Source organism: Branchiostoma belcheri, unplaced genomic scaffold (genome assembly GCF_001625305.1).
Source record: "Branchiostoma belcheri isolate BF01 breed outbred unplaced genomic scaffold, Haploidv18h27 scaffold403, whole genome shotgun sequence".
Taxonomy (NCBI): Eukaryota; Metazoa; Chordata; class Leptocardii; order Amphioxiformes; family Branchiostomatidae; genus Branchiostoma; species Branchiostoma belcheri.
Genome location: NW_017804025.1, coordinates 43,990 through 57,927, shown reverse-complemented (window position 1 = coordinate 57,927; position 13,938 = coordinate 43,990). Strand labels below are relative to the sequence as shown.

The following is a 13,938-nucleotide window of genomic DNA, read 5'->3' as shown; positions in this document are numbered from 1 at the left end:
AAACTAACGCACATTGTATCATTTTGACGTCATGACGTCATAGATCCATCACTCTGTATTCGATATTCAATATACAACTCAATATTCAACTACTCGTAGCTAATTAAGGCAATAATTCTAAGTTTTCAAATTACTTTTATCAATCTTTTAAAGGTCCATACCATCAAATAAAACTGATAAATCTAACGCACATTGCGTCGTTTTGACGTCATGACGTCATGGATTCAACCATAACGATTTGTAGGGCCTGAATCCCTGTTTATATAATGATATTCATCTACTCGTACCCAATTAACGAACTAATTTCTAGTTCTCAAATCAATTTCAACAATCTTTTCGAGGTCCATACCACCAAATAAAGCTGATACAACTAACGCACATTGCGTCGGTTTCACGTCATGACGTCATAGATCCAACACTCGACATTCGATATTCAGTATTCAACTCAATATTCAACTACTCGTAGCTAATTAAAGAAATAATGTTAAGTTTTCAAATCAATTTTAACAATCTTTTAGAGGTCCATACCATCAAATAAAACTGATAAAACTAACGCACACTGTGTCGTTTTGACGTCATGACGTCATAGATTTAGCCATACAGATTTTTAGGGCCAGAATCCCTGTTTATATAATGATATTCAACTACTGCGGTTGTGGTTGTAAATACACGAAATAAAAGTCATAATTCACAGTATTGTACTGTCCATGCTATTTGTGTGTGTGCGAAATTGTCAATTGCCTTTATTGTCTTCATTCTTTTTGTTATGAATGACTTTATTTCAGGTAATACCAATAATACGTCGATGAAGGTTAGACATCCAGGTAATACGATACGCCAAAAAGCAGTTACTCTAACAACTGGATATGATTTTGAAAACGTCAGACGTTTCAGCTTTCGTCAGTGACTGACAGACCAGAGGGGAATTGCAGGTTTATAAGCACAAACTATTGATTGATATGCAAATAAAATGAAGACAAATTTTTGTAAGTCGAAAAGGGAACAAAAGTCAGACAAGTCAAGACAAGATAATACAAATTAGTCAGAAAGCTCCTGTTATGCAGAACAGGGGCTTAAAAGTGTTGTCTGTCCTCGGGGCTGGGAGTGCCAAAAAATCAAGTGCCGGACAGATCCACCCGTAGCCCCCCTTCCCTGTTGAGGATGGGGTTGTACATTCTTTCATGATGCGAATCGCGGGGATCACGTTCCTTTTTAAACAAAAGCAGTGCGCTTACGTAGATCGAGTTCAGCGATTTCAACAGAACCTTGGTGGCCCATCGCCCATTTTTTATTGTTTTACACAGCATAGCACAGGCGCCACTGCTTATAGATGAGTTTCCAAAGGCATAGTATTTTTATCTCTACACAGAAACATAATGTCTAAAATGCGGTCACGCTATACGTTGTACAATCACATGGGAAGTTTACGACCGTATTTTACTTTTAGACTACCATCTGAATATTTAGCGATTATGCGATAATAGTAATAAATAGTTAATGGGTTACAGAGGGCGGGCCCCCAAAACACCCCACCCCCTCCGGTCATTGAGTTACCCTCCCCCATACGATTTGAATTGGGTTAACTTTATTTAGACCGGGTTATTTTGGTCATCCTGGGGATACTGTACTACTAAAACGCCAGGGGGTTAAGTCATTAAAATAAGTCACTTTGAACATGACGATTAATGTTACCTGTATACATGTACGCATGTATACCGTAAACCAGAAGTTCTAACCCAAAGGTAAATACTCTTTTTTTTACTTAGTGGTGTCGCCACGTAACAAGGCCATATTAGGCCACTTCAAGGTTGGTTAACCACCTGAATGGTATCACCTGAATGGCATTACCACCTGAGTGGTATTAGCACTCGCCTCGGTTACGGGTTACCGAGTAGAACTGTAACAGCAACTTTTCTCCCTGAGTCAGAAACATTGAGATTGAGACCAGCCTAATTTCTCACAATAGGAGAAGCAGGGGTTACGAGGCTGGTCGGGAAAATTCCCTACCCCATTTTAGACCATAATGGTTTGTTCCACTTCCACTCACGCGGTTCTTTAGCGTGCTTGAGGTGTGTCTCCCTCAAACCTCCATTTTAACGTCCCATCCTATAAAACGCCCTAGTTATGACGTCACGCAGCCGGAATTCACCGAAGATTCCCGACCGAAAAGCGTTGTTACCTCCATGAAAAATGGAGGTATTGTTTTTGGCGTGTCTGTCTGTATATGTCTGTCTGTGTGTGTGTGTGTGTGTGTCTGTGTGTGTGTGTTTCCGCAACTTTGTAGTCAGCATAAATTCAGAACACCTTTATGGATTGTTATGATATTTGGTATGATGGTAAGTCTTGGAAAGACAAAGGTCAAGGTCAAGTATGGGCCTCCTGGTGGATGACCTTGGTACTGCAGCAGAACTTTCGGTTTTTGTATCTTTTGTCCTGAACAAGCTATGGTCTTGACTTTTTGGTGACAGATAGCTTATCTTGTCAGGAATAATTAATATATAAGTGGCGTAAGTTTGGTTCTCCTAGCAGCTTGTTCTGGAACTGCAGGTTAGTTTCTGGTAAAAACATTCAAAGCCAATAAGTCCAGATTGGAACAACGTATTTTCATCATTTTTGGTGTGTAGGTACCTGAGAGACAGTTGTACATGATTAGATGCAAATTATGCAAATGAGGACTTAATTTGCATAATTAATGAGGAAATTCTATAATTACAGTGTTTCATATAATGGTACTGCTATACATGTAATCTATTTAATCTGTGGCAGGCGGAACATCAACAGATACCAATTATGCAAATGGTACCTAATTTGCATAATTAATGTGAACATTTTGTGACTCCTTATTGGTGAATGATGGGAATTTTATACCTCGTGACATGTATAAGTTACTTAAAGGTTAGCACCACTATGCATACATTATGTTATATTATGTTAGGTTATTTGCATAATTAATGAGGACATGTTGAAATGAACTATGACAATGCAAGCCCATATTTCATGGAGGTATGAGATCTCGGAACTCTTGTTTGTTTATGTTCCAGCGGTGGCATCAACTCGGTGCCACCGGGAACTGAGCGCGCATCGACGCAAATTCGTTGAAAAGCGATAGTAAATAATGATAAAACCAATATTTATTAGATTCAGACTATTTGAATTTTTTGCGCAAAAAAACTACATGTACATAAGGCCATGTTGATTTGATTATATGGATGACATCCTCCGGGAGCCCCAAAACTGATGCGCGCGTGCGAATAATAAAAAAGTTTTGCAAAAAAAAAAAGTTGTTTTCATTATGAAATCTACGTGGTCATGAGGGTTGAACAAATGGGACAGAATATGGTTTGGCGAATAATCTAGTCTTCAAGTTCATTTCCTTACAATTTTGTCTTTTTTCGTTTGATTTTGGCATTCTACGACATTGGTATAGTTTTTACTTATTTTTTTGTAACTTACGGTATATTTTTGCTCATTTTGCAACTGTTTTGTACGATTTACAGTATGGTTGAAAACTTTTTTTTTGGAAACGGCCGAAAATTCATGCGCGCGCGGATGTCATCCATATAATCAAATCAACATTGCCTAATACAGCTTTAACGTGCTTGAGGTGTGTCTCCCCTCAAACCTCCATATTAACGTCCCATCCTATAAGACGCCCCTAACAGGTGGTCATTTTCACCTGAGTGAAGTGAGGAAAGCCGTGTAAAGTACCATTCCCAAGGGTACAACGACGGGGCGCATGTTCGGACTTGTTCGGGTACGACCCGGAGTCGAACCCGGGTCTCCCCGTTTCATAGTCCAGTGATCTACCACTACACCACACGACGACACTCTTTATTTATTACCTCCACAAGTTGGTGTAGCTCCACTCCAAGTCCCGTTCGGCCGGCAGGTTATATTAGCAGTCCCCCTCAGCTGATACCCGTCCATACAGGTGTACCTGACTGTCTGTCCTGATGTAAAGTTACTGTTGTTATCCCTGTTCCCATTGGTCGGCACACCGGGATCCCAGCATTGACCTGCAGTACTGCCTGAAACAAAACGATGTAAAGGTATGGATTTCCTTCCTTTGCCCTTTATCATATAATTATGTGTACATTTGTATTATTTCAATATATCAATGTTCCACTTCCCATACATTACATAAATTACAAACTATAAAAGTCCTATAGTATGAATCATGCCAATTAAGCTTCATTTACATAATTTGCAATTTTTTCGCATCTTCTGGATCCCAGAAACTAATCATTTACCGAAAATGAAAGAAAACTGCCACAAACACAGTTCATATTAACCAGCATACTAAATGATATCATTGACCTTGTTAAAGTGTATCCAAAAATCTTACTTATGTAGTTGAACTGGAACCCCTGATAGCTGAAACTCCCATCAGATGTAAACCTCAGGAACAGCGTGTTGGATGTGCTGATGATGGGGCTAATGTGTGGTTGGTAACCGGTTAACCTAGACATTATGTAATAATAAGAAAAATCAATATTTGACACACAAACTATTGTAAAATTCCCAGCTTTGGGGTAGTTTTCGTTATGCAGAATGAATACCTTGAATACCCCATGTTGATTGGTCATCGTTATTACTTTGTGTAGATTTGATTCAAGGAGCATAAAATAAATAACTTAGATCTTTATCATGTGTTTCGATCTGCCTAGAACTTGTAGTGACATGGAGATGTTTGTTTTTAACCTGACTGATACCTTTGGCGTCAGTTAGTTAACATTAACATTTAACATTAACAATTAACATTAGCAAGTTAAGAATCAATTTGCACAAGCTGGCAATAGAAAATGAATATGATCACGTGTAAAGCCAGTAAACCTTTCGCTTTCCCAACGACCAACACGAAAATTTTAAATGTACTGAAGTCATACCCCGACTCCATGTCTACGCACTTAGGCCTAAATATACATGTAGTGCCTTACAGAGGAGAGAAGGTCCTGTAACAAACGTAACGTACATTCATGTCAATACGTCATTTACTTTTTCGTAGTAGTTTCTTAGAATAGACCAATCGTATTGCCAACATTGTACAATGTACAACTGTTGAGCAAAAAAGTTTATTCAGTCATTCTAAGAATAATGTTCAGTCTGTACTTAAGGTTTTCTTCTATCGCAACTCGTACTTCGCAAATATCCAAAGACGTTTGTTTATATAGGATTTGATTTTTGGTGTGTTTTGTATGTATTCATGTTCTGTTAGTCTACTGTCTAATTATGGGTCAGTAAGTGCCTGAAACAAAGTAACAAATCATAATAATTACTCTTCCATCTCTGCAGCATTATCACTGGCTCCATCGTAGATGGTGAGAAAGTCATCACCGTACCCAGTGTAGAAGCTGTCAAACGTGAGGCGAATGATGCTTCCTGCTGGTACAGTGATCGACCACTCACAGTTCTCATTGTTGCCATAGTTACCGGGATAGTTGGGTGACGTCACAGGGCCTCCAGAAGGAGCCGTCAGGTCACCTCCACATCCGGTGACGCTGGTTACTGTGGAATGAGAAATAACATCATCAGGTGCAGGTAACGTCACGCCACTATGTACGCGTGAAGGGATGCTATGCTTCATACAGAGTTACTGGGTCCATATACATCTATTTCGGTGTATACACTGACTGGACTTCAATATTGTTACCTTCGCCAAGAAGGTTATGTTTTCAGTAGCGTTTGTCTGTGTGTGTGTGTGTGTGTTTGTCAGTGGTTTAGCAAGATAACTCGAGAAGCAGTGGATGGATTGGAATGAAACTTTTGGGCTCCTGGCGGCTTTACTAGGTACTGCAGCTGAACTTCCGGTTTTGATATCTCATGTTCTGGACATGCTAGGGTCACGAATTTTAGTTGGTAGATAGCTCTTGGGGTAGGGAAGAAGTGACATGAGTTTGGGTCCCCAAGCGCCTTGTTCTGGAACTGCAGGAGCATTTAAAAGATATTTGGAGGATAACTCAAGAACCGGTTGACGTATTGTCGTAATTTTCGGTATGTAGGTAGTTGAAGTGATGCTTGACGTAATCAGATGACAATTATGCAAACCAGGAGCTAATTTGCATAATAAAGGAGGAAATTCTATAAATCTGCTTTGTTCGATAATAGAACTATGAAACACTTGTGACATCTACTTGAGAACGAGAAAAACATCTGAGGATATAGATTATGTAAATGAGGACCTATTTTGCATAATTAATGGCAATTTTTTATAATTTCATGGTTGTAACTGCTGCACCCCGAATTTCATACTTGCCACATTTGGAAGTTAAGTGAACATGAACATCAATAAACATAATTTATTCAAATCATGGCCTCATTTGCTTAATTTATGAGGAAGTGCTATAATAGCCTTTTTGTTATGATAAGGCTGTCATTGGATGGAGAATATGATTAACTGATATAATCAATGCAAATGAGACTCTTATTGACAAAATCAATGATTGAAATTGTATAATTCGTCACCCGCAAGGGTTAACATCATTTGGCGAAGGTATGAGATCGTGGAACTTGTTTTTACTCATTTTGTCTTCCCCTTCTTTTCATAGATGGTATGCTTCTGGCGTGGGTATGGCTTCTCGCCGCAGCGACGTTTGAGATTGTGTTTTCGCCGCAAACGCACCACCTACATCGGCTACATATAACAGCAAAATTCTGGACTCTGGTCAAAAATTTCTGAGGAAGGTGTCTGATAGGTCGACATAGAAACGGAAGCAAGCAAGGACGAATCTCTGGTTGTGTATACGAAAATCCCAATATCGTAGCGTCCAATGCCTTCAGTTATAATTACCGGTGTAAATGGCTATACAGTAAACCACATCCTCTAACCATAATTAACGTAAATGATTTGTTTTATTTTTTTTTTAGAATACAAACAGCATAGAGGCTCAACGCGCATAGACTTTCGCCTGATTTTGAAAAAAAGACGAAATTTTGTTGCCTTTTTGACGGTGGTCAACAAGTCGCAAATGTCTTAAACATCTATTAGTTATGTCTCAAAATGCTTATTTGTTTATTTGTTATTAAGTTGTTTCAGTGACTTGAGGCATAATTGCTCGCCTTGATGGCAAGTTATGACATTCTAAGGTATTCCATTACATGTATGAATATCGTATTAGCTGCCCATGATGGTTTGATTTGATTTGATTTTAAATTGCAACAATGCAATACACGCGGAACAGAGGCAGCTATTGATGGTGCTGTGTCCCGCATATAGAAACAAATACTGGACAGACAATACTCATTTTCACTTGAGTTTAGTGAGGAAAGTCGTGTAAAGTGCCTTTCCCAAGGGCACAAGATCGGTGGCATGTCAGGACTCGAACCCGGGACCTCTTGATTCCGAGTCGCGCACGCTGCCGTTGCGCCACACGACCCCACACGCCTCGAAAGAGTCCCGTACGACAAGCTCTTTCTTCTAATAAAATGTATACACATTCGAACGACATTTAGAATGTTTTCACCTCAATTCTTATTATGGGTTCACCACACCACGAAGTGGTGGTGAACCCATATTGCTTTTTCTGATGTTTCTTCTCCTCCTTCTTCTTCTCCTGCCATTTTTTAAATGGATTCAGCTTCTTCATTTTAGGACCTAAGGTCCTGAAATTTGGTATGGGGGTACAGTGGGCAAATACCCCTAGGCGTTTTTTAAATTTTTGTGATACAGGCTTTTAGAATGGTTTTATTTGAGTTTTTTGGCTGTGTTATAGCAAATGTATTACTGTGTTAGTGTGCCGTGTTTACCACGTCTGGGCATGAGTCATCACAATGGAATGCAGGGCATCAACCAATAGGCATGCAGCTTTCCTCTATTCTTCTTGCTGATTGGCTGTTGGGATTTAACTTGATTAACAACTGCACAGAGCATTTCCACCTGCACAGAGCATTTCTTGCTGATTGGCTGTTGGGATTTAACTTGATTAACACCTGCACAGAGCATTTCCATACTGACAGTATGTCTTTATTCAAGTGTTTTGGTAGGTATTTCAAGCTTTTCTGCTCCAGCATTGGAATGCGGGGCATGAACATTTTTTTATTTATTTTGAAAATCAACAGTTTGCATTATGCAATTAAAAATCCTAACCAATAAAGTAGGGAATAGCTATCCAACTGTTGTTTTAGTTGTATGTTACTTCATATTATAGTTATATCAATGTAAATCATTGTTTTCCCTTGTGTTTCTCATTCTTTCCCTGCCATGTGGTAAAATGTGGTGAACCCATCGCTGTATTTGCTCCAAAGCAAATATTGGCCTTTCTAGTTTCAAAGTTTATTATCTCAAAATATGACAAGAGTTCAGAGATCTCATACCTCCATGAAATATGGGCTTACTTTTTCCTCATAAATTATGCAAATAACCTCTACATTAACATAATATATGCATAGCGATGCAAACCTTTAAGTAACTTACACATGTTACAAGGTATAAAATTCCCATCATTCACCAATAAGAATTTACAGAATTCTCACATTAATCATGCAAATTAGGTACCATTTGCATAATTGGTATCTGTTGATGTTCCGCCTGCCACAGATTAAATAGATTACATGTATAGCAGTACCATTATATGAAACACTGTAATTATAGAATTTCCTCATTAATTATGCAAATCAAGTCCGCATTTGCATAATTTGAATTTAATCATGTACAACTGTCTCTCAGGTACCTACACACCAAAAATGATGAAAATACGTTATTTCAATCTGGACTTATTGGCTTTGAAAGTTTTTACCAGAAACTAACCTGCAGTTCCAGAACAAGCTGCTAGGAGGACCAAACTTACGACACTTATTCCTGAGAAGATAAGCTAGCTGTCACCAAAAAGTCAAGACCATAGCTTGTTCAGAACAAAAGATACAAAAACCGAAAGTTCTGATGCAGTACCAAGGTCATCCACCAGGAGGCCCATATTTGACCTTGACCTTTGTCTTCCTAAGACTTATCAGCATACCAAATATCATCACAATCCATAAATGCGTTATGAAGTCATGCCGCCTACAAAATTGCGGAATCACAGACAGACAGACACACAGACACACAGACAGACAGACATACAGACAGACACGCCAAAAACAATACCTCCATTTTTCATAGAGGTAAAAATGTATGAATACTTTTCGCCCCCCTTGTTTTTTTCACCCTATCGCATTAAATTTGGAGTGTATGAATGATGATCCATCCATAGAATTTACTTGCTGTTGTCTAATTGTGGCAATTGTGGCTAATAGGAAGCAAGGCCGTGTGGCGATCCTGTGAAGACATGGCGACAACGCCTTGATGACTCATGTGTACGGGGTGACTCGGACACAAATAGTCTTTCGGGACAAGGATGTCTGTTCTTGCTAGGGGCTGTCCCCTAGCCTTCTATCTTTAGCACTTACATTAGAAGCACATGTACCAGGGGGATATATAAGAGGGCTAACACCGGGGGAGAGGGGAGATGACCAGAAGACACTGTCAGGAAAGGTTGTGGTTGTGGAAATAAAGGACCTCATATACAACTTTCTCGACTCTGCATCGTCACTTACCCCAATGTGACACATACCTACGCGTTTTAAATAGATAAATACGTGTAGACATAAACAGTGTATGTTAGAGTTCCCGTTCATCGTCTGTTCCTTATTAGTCTTAATTTATAATGAGTGGGCACAAAAAGTAACGTCACGCAACAGCGTTTTTAAGAGTTTCCGTAAGCTTTTTCTAAACAACGTTTTAATAGCTTTTATGACATTGTCATTGTTGTCATCTCTGGCCAATTTCTGCCTAATTTGACTTCCCTTACACAGCAATTCACCAGGGTGGGGGTTATCAATGACAATAAACTTTGTTGCACAACAATTGTACAGGATTGCTGTATAACAAACATACTATGGGATTTATCTACCTTTATAAGTTACAGGACTATGTAGTATGGGACACACTCCATGTTCAGGTTTATTGGTCCGTCACTATGGTGACGAGGAACAACACAGGACACTGGCAGAACTCAGGTGATGGCTATTTAAATATTGATACTGCTGACAATAGTCGGCCTTGCTCCGGAATAATGAGAGCGTGTTTTCAGGTGAGTAACACAGGTGTGACGAGAATATCTCGATGAGAATATCTTGATTACTGTAATTCCAAAAGTTTGTCACGGTAAATATGTTCGTTATGTATGTTCGTCACTTCTGTACTGCGAACTTTATCATTGCCGTTAGGCCATGTTGATTTGATTATATGGATGACATCCGCGCGCGCATGAATTTTCGGCCGTTTCCAAAAAAAAAAGTTTCCAACCACACTGTAAATTGTACAAAACAGTTGCAAAATGAGCAAATATATACCGAAAGTTGCAAAAAAATATTTGAAAACGATTCCAACGTCGTAGAATGCCAAAATCAAACAAAAACTAAAATGCAAAGAAATGAATTTAAAGAGTAGATTATTCGCCATACCATACTCTGTGCCATTTGTTGGACCTTCATAACAACGTAGATTTCATGAAAGCAACTTTTTTTTTGCTAAACTTTTTTTTTATTCGCGCGCTCGCATCAGTTTTGGGGTTCCCAGGGGATGTCATCCATATAATCAAATCAACATGGCCTTAACAAAAAAAATATCCGTCTTTCTTTTCTCTGCGGCTGACCTGTTATTTCAAAGTTTATTATCTCCAAATATGAAAATGCCCGCCTTGTTTTGTTCACCCTATCGCTTGAAATGTGGAGTCTGTGGAGGATATTGTCATGAAATTCTCTTGGTGTTGTCTATCTGTGATCGCTTCATGTTCCAACAATTCAAAAAGGCGCGCGCTGTGGCGATCCTGTGAAGACATGGCGACAACGCCTTGATGACTCATGCCCACGTGGTTTGAATAGATAAATACGTGTGGACATAAACAGTATATGTTGGAGTACCCATTTAACGTCTGTTCTTTATTAGTCCGAAATAGTGGGTTGTCACAAAAATAACGTCACGCAGGTTTTATGGCATTGTCATTGTTGTCATGCACTGTCATGAGAGACCTTGAAGTGATGGGTATCACTTGGGAGCCTCAGGGAGCCCGAAGGACAGCACAGGACAGGAGACAGTGGAAAGCGGTGGAGGCCCGCATTGTCGACAGATGACTACAGCGGCGAAGATGATGATGATGATGATTGTTGTCATCCCTGGCCAATTTCTGCCTAATTTGACTTCCCTTACACAGCAATTCACCGGGATGGGAGTTATCAATTACAAGGGACTTTTTTTCTCTGCACCTGCCATCACCAAGTCGCCCAAAGATTATTGGTATGTAATATAAAAACATGAAACAAATATGAGTCGCTTTAAATTTACAGTATTTAATGTCGAGTTCCAGTCAGTGTGTCGGTTGTATTTCACATCATTATTTATATTTCAATTAGATAACGTAAAATAGTGAATAATGAACAAAATCACATTTATGGTGAACATAATTACGAGACCTTTGATGTTGCTATGCCATTTTACCGCATATTTGGAACAACACCGTGCATCACTAAGACCTGGTCGGGGCAGTTTCCTGTGCTCTGCGTGGCCTTCGTTTTCGGAATAATTTGACTCGTAAAATTTCTGTTCAAGTGACTTAACTTGCAAGAAGACCAACTGCGTACAGTACGCCCGAAAAAAACTGCCTGGAACTCTCGACGTGGCTTAGCGGATGGGTACGAAATGCAAAGTGAGAAGATAGCTCTCTGACGACGATTCGGGAATGCGACTGAACTAACTGTAAAGAACGATGGCTTGTTCCCGCCGGCCTTTACGCGAATTTGCTTCACCATGATCAGAAGTAACAACTGTATTGCGCAAAGTACGTTCCTTTTCAACAAAAACACTGTACTTGCGTAGACCGAGTACAGCGATGTAAACTTGATGGCCTATCGCCTATGTTTTTACTGCTTCATACTGCATAGCACAGATGCCACTGCTTATGTGCATGTCTTTACAGTCTATATCAGACTGTAAAGTCTATTACAGATATCTAAAATGCGGTCCCATTATACATTGTACAAATACATAAGACGTTTACGACCGTATTTTTACAATTGGACTAGTATATTAATATTGAGCGATCATGCGATGATTATAAGTAGTTCATGAGTTACAGAGGACGGGCACCTCTGATCATTGGGTGACCTTCCCCGAAACTATTTGAATAGGGTTAACTTTATTCAAAGCTGGTTATTTTGGTTATCCTGGGGATGGTGTACTACTAAAACGTCAAGCGGTTAAGTAAGGAAAAATCATTTTGAGCATGATAATCAATGTCACCGGTGTACGTGTATATACCGTAAACCAGAAGTTCTAACCCTAACAATAGTAACATCAATACTTTTACGCTTTATTTATTACCTCCACAAGTTGGTGTGGCACCACTCCAAGTCCCGTTCGGCCGGCAGGTTATATTAGCTGTCCCCCACAGCGGATACCCGTCCATACAGGTGTACCTGACTGTCTGTCCTGATGTAAAGTTACTGTTGTTATCCCTGCTCCCATTGGCCGGCACACCAGGGTCCCAGCATTGACCTGCAGTACTGCCTGAAACAAAACAATGTAACGGTGTGGATTTTCTTTCTTTGCCATTTATCATATAATGTTGTGTATATTTGCATTATTTCTATCTATTATTGTTCCACTTCCCATACATTACATAGATTAGAAGCTATAAAAGTCCTATAGTACTAATCATGCCAATTATCGTCATTTACATAATTTGCAATTTTTTCGCATCTTCTGGATCCCAGAAACTAATCATTTACCGAAAATGAAAGAAAACTGCCACAAACACAGTTCATATTAACCAGCATACTAAATGATATCAGTGACCTTGTTAATGTGAGAAGTGTAGTCAAAGATCTTACTTGTGTAGTTGAACTGGAACCCCTGACGGCTGACACTCCCATCAGATGTAAACCTCAGGAACAGCGTGTTGGATGTGCTGATGATGGGGATAATGTGTGGTTGGTCACCGGTTAACCTAGACATTATGAAATAATAAGAAAAATCAATATTTGACACACAAACTATTGTAAAATTCCCAGCTTTGGGGTAGTTTTCGTTATGCAGAATGAATACCTTGAATACCCCATGTTGATTGGTCATCGTTATTACTTTGTGTAGATTTGATTCAAGGAGCATAAAATAGATAACTTAGATCTTTATCATGTGTTTCGATCTGCCTAGAACTTGTAGTGCCATGGAGATGTTTGTTTTTAACCTGACTGATACCTTTGGCGTCAGTTAGTTAACATTAACATTAACATTAACATTAGCAAGTTAAGAATCAATTTGCACAAGCTGGCAATAGAAAATGAATATGATCACGTGTAAAGCCAGTAACCTTTCGCTTTCCCAACGACCAACACGAAAATTTTAAATGTACTGAAGTCATACCCCGACTCCATATCTACGCACTTAGGCCTAAATATACATGTAGTGCCTTACAGAGGAGAGAAGGTCCTGTAACAAACGTAACGTACATTCATGTCAATACGTCATTTACTTTTTCGTAGTAGTTTCTTAGAATAGACCAATCGTATTGCCAACATTGTACAATGTACAACTGTTGAGCAAAAAAGTTTATTCAGTCATTCTAACAATAATGTTCAGTCTGTACTTAAGGTTTTCCACGGTGGTAAAATCTGGGCTGAAAAGTTCCCACATTTCATAGAATCCGAACAGTGTTCGATCGCGTTCGATCTGGGCAATTCGAATCGAACCCGCGTTCCATTTCGGGGTCACCTGCGGTCATTTACAATAAAACGCCAAAACAAGCCCTTCTGCCTGAGTGCCTCGCAACAAATAAAAAGCAACACTTTTCTATAGATACAAACAGTTTCCTGGACAGTACATGTCCGCTATAAGTTTTGGTGGGTATGTAACATGTAGCGGAGCTACTGTCGTATCCTTGGGTGACCTTGAATACTGTAATGATTCTT

General features: G+C 39.3%; 1 pseudogene; it reads right to left on the bottom strand.

Annotated features, from left to right (window-relative positions):
* LOC109477669 overlaps positions 1-13,938 on the bottom strand; it is a 39,170-nt pseudogene that overhangs the window by 7,181 nt on the left and 18,051 nt on the right.